The sequence below is a fragment of the Eumetopias jubatus genome, unplaced genomic scaffold (genome assembly GCF_037043125.1).
Source record: "Eumetopias jubatus isolate StellerSeaLion01/CBP00866 unplaced genomic scaffold, mEumJub1_p1.0 scaffold_8, whole genome shotgun sequence".
Classification (NCBI taxonomy): Eukaryota; Metazoa; Chordata; class Mammalia; order Carnivora; family Otariidae; genus Eumetopias; species Eumetopias jubatus.
Genome location: NW_028274814.1, coordinates 114,672,704 through 114,682,851, shown reverse-complemented (window position 1 = coordinate 114,682,851; position 10,148 = coordinate 114,672,704). Strand labels below are relative to the sequence as shown.

The window sequence follows — 10,148 nt, the reverse complement described above, 5'->3', positions numbered from 1 at the left end:
TCCCATTTTATAGATGAGGAAATGGAGGCATAGGGAATTTATGGATGTTGTCTAGGTCCATAAAGTAAGCTTAGAACCAGAATTCAATCTCAGCTAGCCTGATTCCAGATCATCACCTGATAACCTTTCTTATGTTTTATTGCCCACCAACTTGGCATATGAGTTAGCTTTCCTGTGCCTCTTTTCTTTTTCCTGATTTTTCAGGATGTAGTTCTAACAGAAAGAGGGAATCATCCTTTCTCATGTGTTGCCCATTTTCTCTCCTAGCAGCAGCCCAAGCTCCAGGTAGAAAAAGCAACCTACTCACTGACGAGGGTCTAACCTCTGCAGCCTAGGCTGAGAGTATTTGGAAGAGGTAAGGAGGCTCTAGGCTAATGGGAAATTGGAAATGAAGGGTCTTCTGCTCTCTTCCAAGTGTCCCCAAGGGCTCCAACACAGATTAGCTGGAATAATTGTCTTGGGGCAGGCTGAAAAAACTTTTTTACTGAGAACAATTAGACACAAATAACTGCCCCACTCCACTATGCCCAGATACACACATTCACACGCATGCGCCCGTGCACGCATGCGCACACACATACACGGTACATGTTTGAAATTTTATATTTCAAGCACTAATAAACTGAGATTTGTTGGCATTGTGGCTTCACTGAGCAGTTGAAAATCATGACAGCTCAAATGTTTCTGCCCTTTTTGCACAAGGAAGAAGAGATGTAATAGTCTAAGATGTGTAGCAGGAACACTTTCAACTTTGGCTTCAAATTACCTTATAGAAAAATTTTAGAGAGATACCCATGAAAGTGTAAACTATATGATGTTGGTTATTCAAGTCAAAAAGACCAATGTTCAAGAAGTGTGCCAGAATGTGTTCATATTGATGAAATCAGTCTCTTCCTGTAGTAGAAATTAGAAGGTCATGAGTTTTCCAATATTCTTGCCATGGCTAATCCAATTTTCCTTAAATATTTTAAAGAACCTGATTAATATTCTTTCCAAGTGATATTGATTGGTAGCAGACCCATGCCCTTGGAAAACAAATTTTATTTATTTTTTAATAGGAGGAAATAACCAGGAGCTGAGTCTGAAGAAAATGTGGGGGATAAAAAAAAAGTGGTAAGACTATGGTGAAACACAGGGTGTGGCTATAATAGTAAGATTAAATTTAATTGTGTAAAGTCATTGATGTGAAGGCAATTCCCAAAAAAAGTAAATCCTACAACAACAAAAATTGCGCAAATGTGTGGCAGCATTGAGTTTGTGGTGTCTTGATCTAAGTAACAGGTGTCTGCTCAATCTGACAGCAGCCTTGTGCATGTTTGAATTCACTTGAGGGTGTTTACAAGATTCAGTTTCATATTTTATGGTCACATTATATATATATGAATGTATTTGAGTAATGAATCCAGTATAATATCAATTTAATGATAGAAAAATTAGTGTTTTAGACAATAATGTTAATGACAAGAAGAAAAACGAAATTACGTCAGCCTTTCTGGTTTAGAGATAATTTTACTGTAGAGCCATGTCTTTCTCTTTTGTGCCTCATATATAATTCTTCACCTTGAGGGATATTCCAAATGGGTAAGAATAATGCAATGTTACTTGGAGCAGAAAATTTATGAACTTCTCTTGGTAGCCTGATATATGACTAGCAGGTCTTTCATTTTTTTTATAGCACAGGGGGGGAATGAACATACTTGAAACTTCTTTAATAGGACTTCATTTTTATTTTTGTTACTAGATTCAAAAATTTCAAAGGGATATTCTATAGTTCTGAATCCTAATTGAAAGCTTCACATTTCATGCTTGTTCCTCTTAAATTCAGTTTTGGGAACCAATGTTGGTTCCCCAGTGACGTGGCAGAGAAGAAAGACCTGGGCTAGGAGTTTACAGACTTGGGCAAAGTCCTTTTCTACGTTCGTTATTACTAGATTTGTGATTGTTTTGGACACGATAGCCTGTCTTTCTTGGTCTTCGTAATCGCATTGTTAAAATGAATGGAATGAACAAGATGTCTGCAAATTCCACTTCAGGTTCTCACCTTCAGTGACTTGGTTTCTCTAAAGTCACAAATTAGGTATTTTGTGGTTTTGATAGCACAGTTATCCTAAGACACTGACTTACTTGGCATCTGGCATTAAAGAAAAGGGCCAGCTCAGCAAATCCATTTTGTCTTCCCTCAAAGTTTGAGCTGGTGTAGGGAATGACCTACCCAAGCACTAACACAATCATCATTCTTATGGTGAAGCAACATAACAACTAGCTTTCCTCTTTCTTGGTTGACATACCCAGAAATTATCGTCATTACATGCTTCATGTATTGCTTAATTGATGGACTGTAGTATTTTTGGAGTGGTGAATTTTGCAATACTCCCTTTCCTTTGATGGTTTTAAACCATAGAGTCATTATGGAAAATCAGCTCTCTTCCATATGTATACATAATTAGCATTGAATTCTCATGCAGATCAATCTGATTATAACTATCCGACATTGAACTAGAGCAATTCAGAACAAAGAGCAGTTCATCATATTCATGGTCATGAAATTGTAAACCATTTACATTTTTTGTTAGGTTACAAAAATATTGTATATAAAACCCGTTTAGAAATCCCTTAGTTCCTAACTTGGCATCCAGAGCTCTTTTCACTGTATCACAAAACTACAAAAATAAAGCAAAATATTTGCTGAGAGTAACTCAGTATAACTCCTCAGATTACCAGAAAATCTTTGCAAATTCAGACACCATGGCACATAAATTGAACTGCTCCTACCCTTGGTTTAAAATGTGTTTCAGGGACTGAACACTGAGGTGTCTAAATTGCATATCAGTGCTCGGCTTCCAGCAAGTGACTTGAGTGATTTAATGGTAGGTTTAGCTTTGCACACCTCCTACTGAATATTTTAGAAACTCAGCACATTTAGAGGAAGGGCAGTATTGCTTGACAATAGGGAGTCATAAATGACCACGTGCACTGCAGCTGAAGTTTAGGAATATTGGTGTGTGTGTGTGTGTGTGTGTGTGTGTGTGTGTGTTTAGGGGAACTGACCTTGGGATAAAAAGCTCATGGCAAAAAGATGATCTTCAGTAAGATAATCCACACTTTAAAAGTACAAGTTCTACATGAAAACAGATTTATGATCCTAGCAGATACTCAGGGAAAGCTTGAACTGAAGCTGTTCATGGCTGGGCAAGCCTGGGGAAGTGAGAATACACTTTGGCATTACTTAAAAGAAAGTGTCAAAACCCGTCAAATATCAAGTTGTTTTTGGAAGGTTTTTCAAACTTTAGAGGTTTAGGGTTAAGAAGTTCTTTTAATATTTTAGAGTTATAAATGGACTAAACTTGAAATAAGAGTATATTTAATTCATCTTTTGCTGGCAGTAGGGAACATCTCTATATATCTATTTATATTTATTATCCTCACATCTTCCAAAGATGGCCATGAGTAGATTTAGGGTAAAGACAAGGAAGAAAGACAGAGAAGGGAAATGGAACAGGGATGGGAGGACGAGGAGGAGGAAGGAACATTAAGAAAGAACTTGGCCAATCTGTACAAACTCTTTTTGTCTTGAGTGAGTTTCTTTTATACTTCTCTATGCGATATTACTCTTAAAAATGATATTATGATGAGCTCTGACTATTCTTGTTTCTGTATAGATCAGCAGATAAATCTCTCCCCCACCTCATTGATTTTCCTAACTAAGAAAGGAAATCCCTGTCTGATTGATAGCAATCTCTTGTTGCAAACTCTCCTCCATATTTCAGATGGGATCCTCTGGGCACTTCCAGCAGAGCTGCAAGGCAAGCTGGCTTCCATATCTTTGAGGTTGGTGAATATAAAAGTTAGCCCATTGGCTTTACTGGTTGAGAATTCCACTTCCTCATGATGACATTTGTGCCTTCCTGAAGCTCTGCACCTGGATAACACTGACGGATGACTGACCCAAATGGGAATGACCATTTTTTCATGAGGCATATAGCTCTAAATTTGAGTCAAATGATATATAATTTTTGCGAAGGAAAGTGTATCAGTCCTCTTTCCCTGGGTTAAGCCACAATAACAAACGACCTTCAAATTTCAGTTCCTTACAAGAATAAAAACCAATTATTTCGCTCGTGTTCCATGTTGGTTGAGGTCAACTCTGGCCCCATCCCTCATCCTCTTCACTTTGGGATCCATGTTGATAGAAGATTCCCATCTGAGAACATGATGAGCCTTGCGTCAGAGGGAAAAGGTGGTAGAACCTCACGATGACTCTCAAAGCATCTACACCTGTCACTTTCACTGCCATGTCACCTGCCAGAGGAAACCACATGGCCGGATCAGATAGGAACATACAATCATCCTGTACGCAGACATAGTGAATATTTTGAAGAATAATAAAATCTATCAGAAAGAGTGTGAGGCAAAACTGTTTAGAGTCTTGGTCTCTGCTGGGGTACTAAAATGCCAGCCCGATCCTTATCTTCACAGCGTTTCTCAGAATTCATAGCTTTATCCTTATGACAGTAAAACAGAAAAGCTGAGGAGCAAGACTCGCAGGGAAAATCTTTTGTTGGCACTCAGGGTGCCAAATACACTTCAAAAAAGAAGTGTCATTAGAGACCTTTTAACAATTAGCAAAGGACTAGGTGCTCCAGGAGGCTTTACGAAACTAGCCCAGAAGTCTCCTACTCACCAGCTTTTTAAAAGAGAGCCCCCTTCCACTGTCCTTAACCCATTAGTGAGCCGTTCTCCTTGTAGCAATGATAAATAATGATGAAAACATGTTTTGCTGCTTGTTTCTCCTATCGAATTAGAAGTTATCTAAGAGCAGAAGTTGCTACACAGCACAGTAAAAGGCATTGCTTAAATGTAAAGTTCCTCAACATCATAGCAAATCTTAACTCGGTTATTCTGTTCATTTCTCAGAATGAGAAAATAATTTAGTTTCAAGATCCTTTACTGCTTAATTTTTTTCTTTTTCAAACTACAGAGCAAAGCATAGGCACCATTCATTCATTCATTCATTCATTCATCCATCCCATCTATCCATCCAACAAATATTAAATGCCTGTTATAGTCCATGCACTAAGTCAGATACTGAGTTGTGATACAAGATGCTCACAGTTTCTGCCCTCATGAATTTTGCCTGTTAGTGGAGTGACCCAGACAAATCAAATAACCACACAAACATAGTTATAAACTGTGATAAACATTAGGGGAAAAACTTAAAGCATACTTTAAGAACATACAGAGGACTGACTGACCTGGTGTCTTTGTGAAGTCTTCTCTGAGGAAGTGACAGTTAAGCTGACATCTGGAGGAAAAGTAACAGTTAACCTACATAAAATGAAGACAAAACAATTCAAAGAAGCTGCAAAGGCATGTGCAAAGGCCCTGAGGTGGGAGAAAGGGAAGAAAAGCCAGTTACGAAAGAGTACAAAAAGCAAAGCAGCTCACAATGTGAGAAGCAGGTGGGACCAGTTTACTCAGGGACTTTTATGCCATTTTAGGTCTTTATTCGCTGAAAGGTTTTTAGAAGGGACATGCCAAAATTCAAGTTTTTGGGTGTCACTCTGGTTGGCATGTGAAGTGGGTTGGAGAGTGGCAGATGGATGGCAAGATATCAACATAAAATCTTTTGCAGTAACAGAGATAGGAATTTCTGCTCAGTGCAAAACTAGTCAGTCCCTCAAAGTTGGATAACACACTATTGATACCCTGGATTCTTAGTTTTAACAATTTAAAAAAAAAATTAGACCCCAGTTTGGCAGGAAAAAAATCTAATTTAGGTTAGTTCATGGTTCATGACTTACAACACTATTCAAAATATCTCTCTGAGCTAAATAATCTCCACAATACCACAAGTGTAGGCTTATGACCCTCTACTAGGATTTCAGTGGATGGGCTTCAGGGAATCCATGGAGCTTCTGAAATGCCATAAAAATTATGTGTGCTTATTCTTACATGTTTTTCTAGGGAGAGGGTCTATCAATTTTATCAAATTCATGACCCCAAAATCATGAAGAAATACCGATTTACCTTACCACTGGACCAACTCATAGTTACTCTAGCATCTCCATGCAGTCCTGAGAAATATGTCGTGGACTGGTGGAAAAGGTTAGCTGACCGCCAAAAGTTTGAGCTCCTCTTCCCCAGTGCCAAGGGGGTGCTGGGAAGTGGCTGCCCAGCCAGAGACTTTTTATGCCCATTCCCTTGCATCTCTCAGTGAGGGAGGGGGGATGTGACTACTTCTGACCCATAGGATGTAGGATGTACGTAGACATTTTACATGGCACTGGTGTGTGAAGTTGGGTATGTACCTGATAGGCCTTTCCCATAATTTTTCCACCTCCTCTAGTGACCTTGGAGGTCACATTTTGAACCTCACAGCACCAAAAGAAGGAAGAATCCTCAATTGCTTGAGTCACGGAGTCAGCCAGGAGAGCGGTCCAACTATGAACACCTGCATCGGATTTTAGTGATTAAGAAATAAATTTTTATTATCTTGTGCAATTGAGATTTAGGGTTATTTGTTACAGCAGTTAATCCACCTGGCATAGAAAAAAAATAACATCTCATAGAGGAAGATACAGTAATATGGGTGTGTTGGCTGGAAAAAAGTCCTCTTTGGATTTCTTCCTGGAATAAAGAAACAGCACCATCTTGCCGGCCATAGTTTCTTCATGTCATTTTGCAATGTGTAAATTACTCTGAATTCCAATTTCTCATAACCCAGGTCTCGGTTGGATGGGTAGCTACTGTAAATGGCTTTTAGTCACACGAGAACAATTTTAATAAAGTAAAAGAGAAACGTGTTTAGGGGGTAGAAATATCCATTCATTCATTCATTTAACAAATATTTGTTTATTGAGTTTCTTTAATGTATTTTAAAAATGTACCTGAGATTTGCTATGATCAGGTATGGTAAGATAAAAGCCACAGAGGTAACTCTTTTTGAAAAAAGCTTTTTGTTTACAATTCACAAGAAGATGAGACATGTTAAGCCATGCAGAGCCACACGGAGAAGCACCAGGGTTGGTCAGGAGGCAGGAGTGAGGGGAAAGCATGAGCAATAGTGTTTATGTTGGTTTTCTCGGGAAGAAATGGGCAAGGCAGGGTAAGCACCCACGCAGGTTTAGGATTAAATAGTTTGAATAATTCTGACAAGCTAGAGGGCTGGTCTCTAGTTGTCTAGGGACTGGCTTTGGGATGATTAAGGGCACAGGATAGAGTCCCAGACCACAGTGCCTGATAGAAGGAGGTGGATGAGAGTATGGATTCCGGATGGGTTGGCTTGCATATGAAAGCTGTGCTTGCAGGCAAATTGTTTAGTATCTCTAGGAATTAGTGAATCCTGGGAGGAGTCCTTCCTGGATGTCAAACCACCGCAAAATATAGGAAATAAAAAAAATGATTAATGTATAAGGTACCAGACATATTTTAAAAAATAAGGCACTAGAGTCTATGTGACTAAAATTGACTAAATAATTACAAAGACACAGACTTACTAACAATTAATAGACATAATTAGTGTCTCATTATACCATGGAAGTCATTTTTTTTTAAGATTTTATGTATTTATTTGACAGAGAGAGAGAGACACAGCGAGAGAGGGAACACAAGCAGGGGGAGTGGGAGAGGGAGAAGCAGGCTTCCCGCTGAGCAGGGAGCCCGATGCAGGGCTTGGTCCCAGGACCCTTGGGATCATGACCTGAGCCGAAGGCAGATGCTTAACGACTGAGCCACCCAGGCATCCCACCATGGAAGTCATTTTGATCACTGAACATTTTTACCAAAATATTCACTTACATGTATATGTCGTGTTGTTCAAGATTGGAATGAAGTCATGGGTATTTCAAATTACTAAAAGGAGGTCCATGATTGGGGAGGGTATGTACTATGGTGAGCGCTGTGAATTGTGTAAGACTGATGAATCACAGACCTGTACCCCTGAAACAAATAATACATTATATGTTAATAAAAAAATTAAAAATAAATAAAAATAAATAAATAAAAGGAGGTCCATGAAAAATTGTCTAAGTACTTTAGGGTTTAAATTAGACTTTATACTGAAACATGAACCTGGAGTTCAGAGTTTATCTTAGTTCTGGAAGGTAAATACAATTCCCCCTTAAGAAGTACCTCAAGGTCCCATACAAGACTCCCCCACCCCTGCCCCAAGAACAGCCTTCTAGAATATAGTCCCATGCCTAAAACTTATCAGGGGTTCCCCATTGCTTATTGCCAACATTTTCAAACTTCATCATTTATAGACCACCTTCTCAACTTTTGCTATATTTTTATAACACCTTTTTTTTTAGGTATTTTCTTAATTTTTTTCTACAGATCAACTCACCATGCTACTATCTATGTTAGCCTCCTCTTAAGCAGGTTTTATAGCTGTATAAAGTGCTCATGTATTTCTGAGTTGCATGCAATAAACATATAGCTACTAAAAATCTTTAAAACACCATTTGTGAACCACATCACAACACACTGGTATTGGTCAGCGGTGGCATTGCTATCCCAGGGGGGTGGGGGTGGGGAATCCCAGCTGGGAGGACAGTGCAGTCCACTGAGCATACTTTGCAAGACTCCTCGTTGTAGAGCCCCTGACTCTGCCTTTTCTACCATCCTTTTCACTTGTCTGGGCGTCGGTCATGAGGACTGACCTTAATTTCCTGACAAGTTGTACTTTTTGTTTCCACCCTGCCTGAGCAGGGTCTATGCCTTTAACACTGCCCTCCCCCACCGCAGACAGGCCTTTAGGCTGCCTCTAAGGATCCCCTACAGCTCTGTGCAAAGGCTTCTTTGCAGCCTCTACCTCCTACTCATGGCCTCAACCCTGTGCTGCCTCCAGCTTCGCTAGCGCTAGGTTTGTCTTTTCTGCTCCGTCCCTTTAGAAGGCTGTGCGGGTGTGATTTTCTACTAGGTTTAATTCTACCTCTATGCCTGAAGGCTGCCTTTGGGGGCTCCTTGCTTTCAAACTCTGAACCTCATGAGCCAGTTCTGTCCCATTCCATTCAGTTTTTCATCCTGGGGTCTTAGAACCCCAATCAGAATTAAGATATCACAGACTTGTCCAGTTACCCAAGGGAGAAAACCAGGCTTTTTCCATGGCTCTTCCCTTCGCCTGTCATGCCCTTCCTCTCCTCGGTCTCCTGGTATGCTCCTACTTATTTCACAAAACTCGGTTCCAGTATCACCACTTCCTTAATGTCTTCCATGCCCTTCCTAGGCAGCATTATTTTTTTCCGGTTGTGCTGTAGCATAGAACTCTCTGTAATTGCTGTGATTGTCAGTCTGGATACTTGTGTCTCCTATTTATTTGAGGATATACAAGACAGGGGATATATTTTAGTTATCTTTAATTCCCCAGCACTTAACACAGTGCTCCGCAGGATATTTATTGAAGGCATGAATAAATTAATAAACTGGCAATATATGCATTAATATGTACTTTGGAAAGAATTTTGAAATTTAGTTCCTGGATAGGCAATCAGAATGGGAAGAGAAGTGTTCTTACAATCAAATAATGTCAGAAATACTTGTCGTTGAGCTTCCCTCCCATCCCCCACTCTGACTCTCTGAGCCCCCACCCCACCCCCACTCCTGAGCACAGGAGACCCATGGGACAGCGAGAACTTTTACTTACATGTCGGAGCAGGAAGTGGCCTCTGACCCAGGGGTGAAATGTCACGTTCACACCCAATCCCCAGAGATCCACTAAACTAAGTCCTGTGAAGAATTTTGTTAAGACCAAATACTAGGAAAAACACTGAATATTTACACAGTACATTTTTCCCCCGTTTAAGCTGAAGAAAAAAAAAGTAAAAAGCGGGGAAAGCCAAAATTAAATAAGCCAGCTGGTTTAACTTCTCTTTTTACATATTTTCCATTGCAATCCTCTCTTAGTCATGAAGTCTTTCTCAACCACTTTACTGCTTTTCATTTGGCTGAAAATTTTCAGGTTTTTTCTACATTAAAAAAATACAGAATGAAAGGTTGAATGGATTTGACTTTATTCTGTCTTTCCCTTCTCTTCCTCCCCCTTCTACTGAAACACACACACACACACACACACACACACACACACACACACACACGCACAGAGTCCAACTGTGTTTAGTTAAAACCAGTTTCTGATAACAGCTACCCAG

At 39.7% G+C, this 10,148-nt stretch overlaps 1 long non-coding RNA gene across 2 annotated transcripts; it reads right to left on the bottom strand.

Annotated features, from left to right (window-relative positions):
• Positions 1 to 3,103: 3,103 nt before the first annotated feature.
• On the bottom strand, positions 3,104 to 9,747 carry LOC114211044 (uncharacterized). 2 transcript variants are annotated; one of them, XR_003609636.1, is made up of 4 exons: positions 9,644 to 9,747; positions 7,798 to 7,938; positions 5,253 to 5,325; positions 3,104 to 4,299 (listed from the first exon to the last, which is right to left on the bottom strand). It is a non-coding gene; the product is annotated as an uncharacterized LOC114211044 (long non-coding RNA). The 2 variants fall into 2 exon arrangements; XR_003609635.1 differs by having other exon boundaries at positions 5,253 to 5,302.
• Between the last annotated feature and the right edge of the window lie 401 nt (positions 9,748 to 10,148).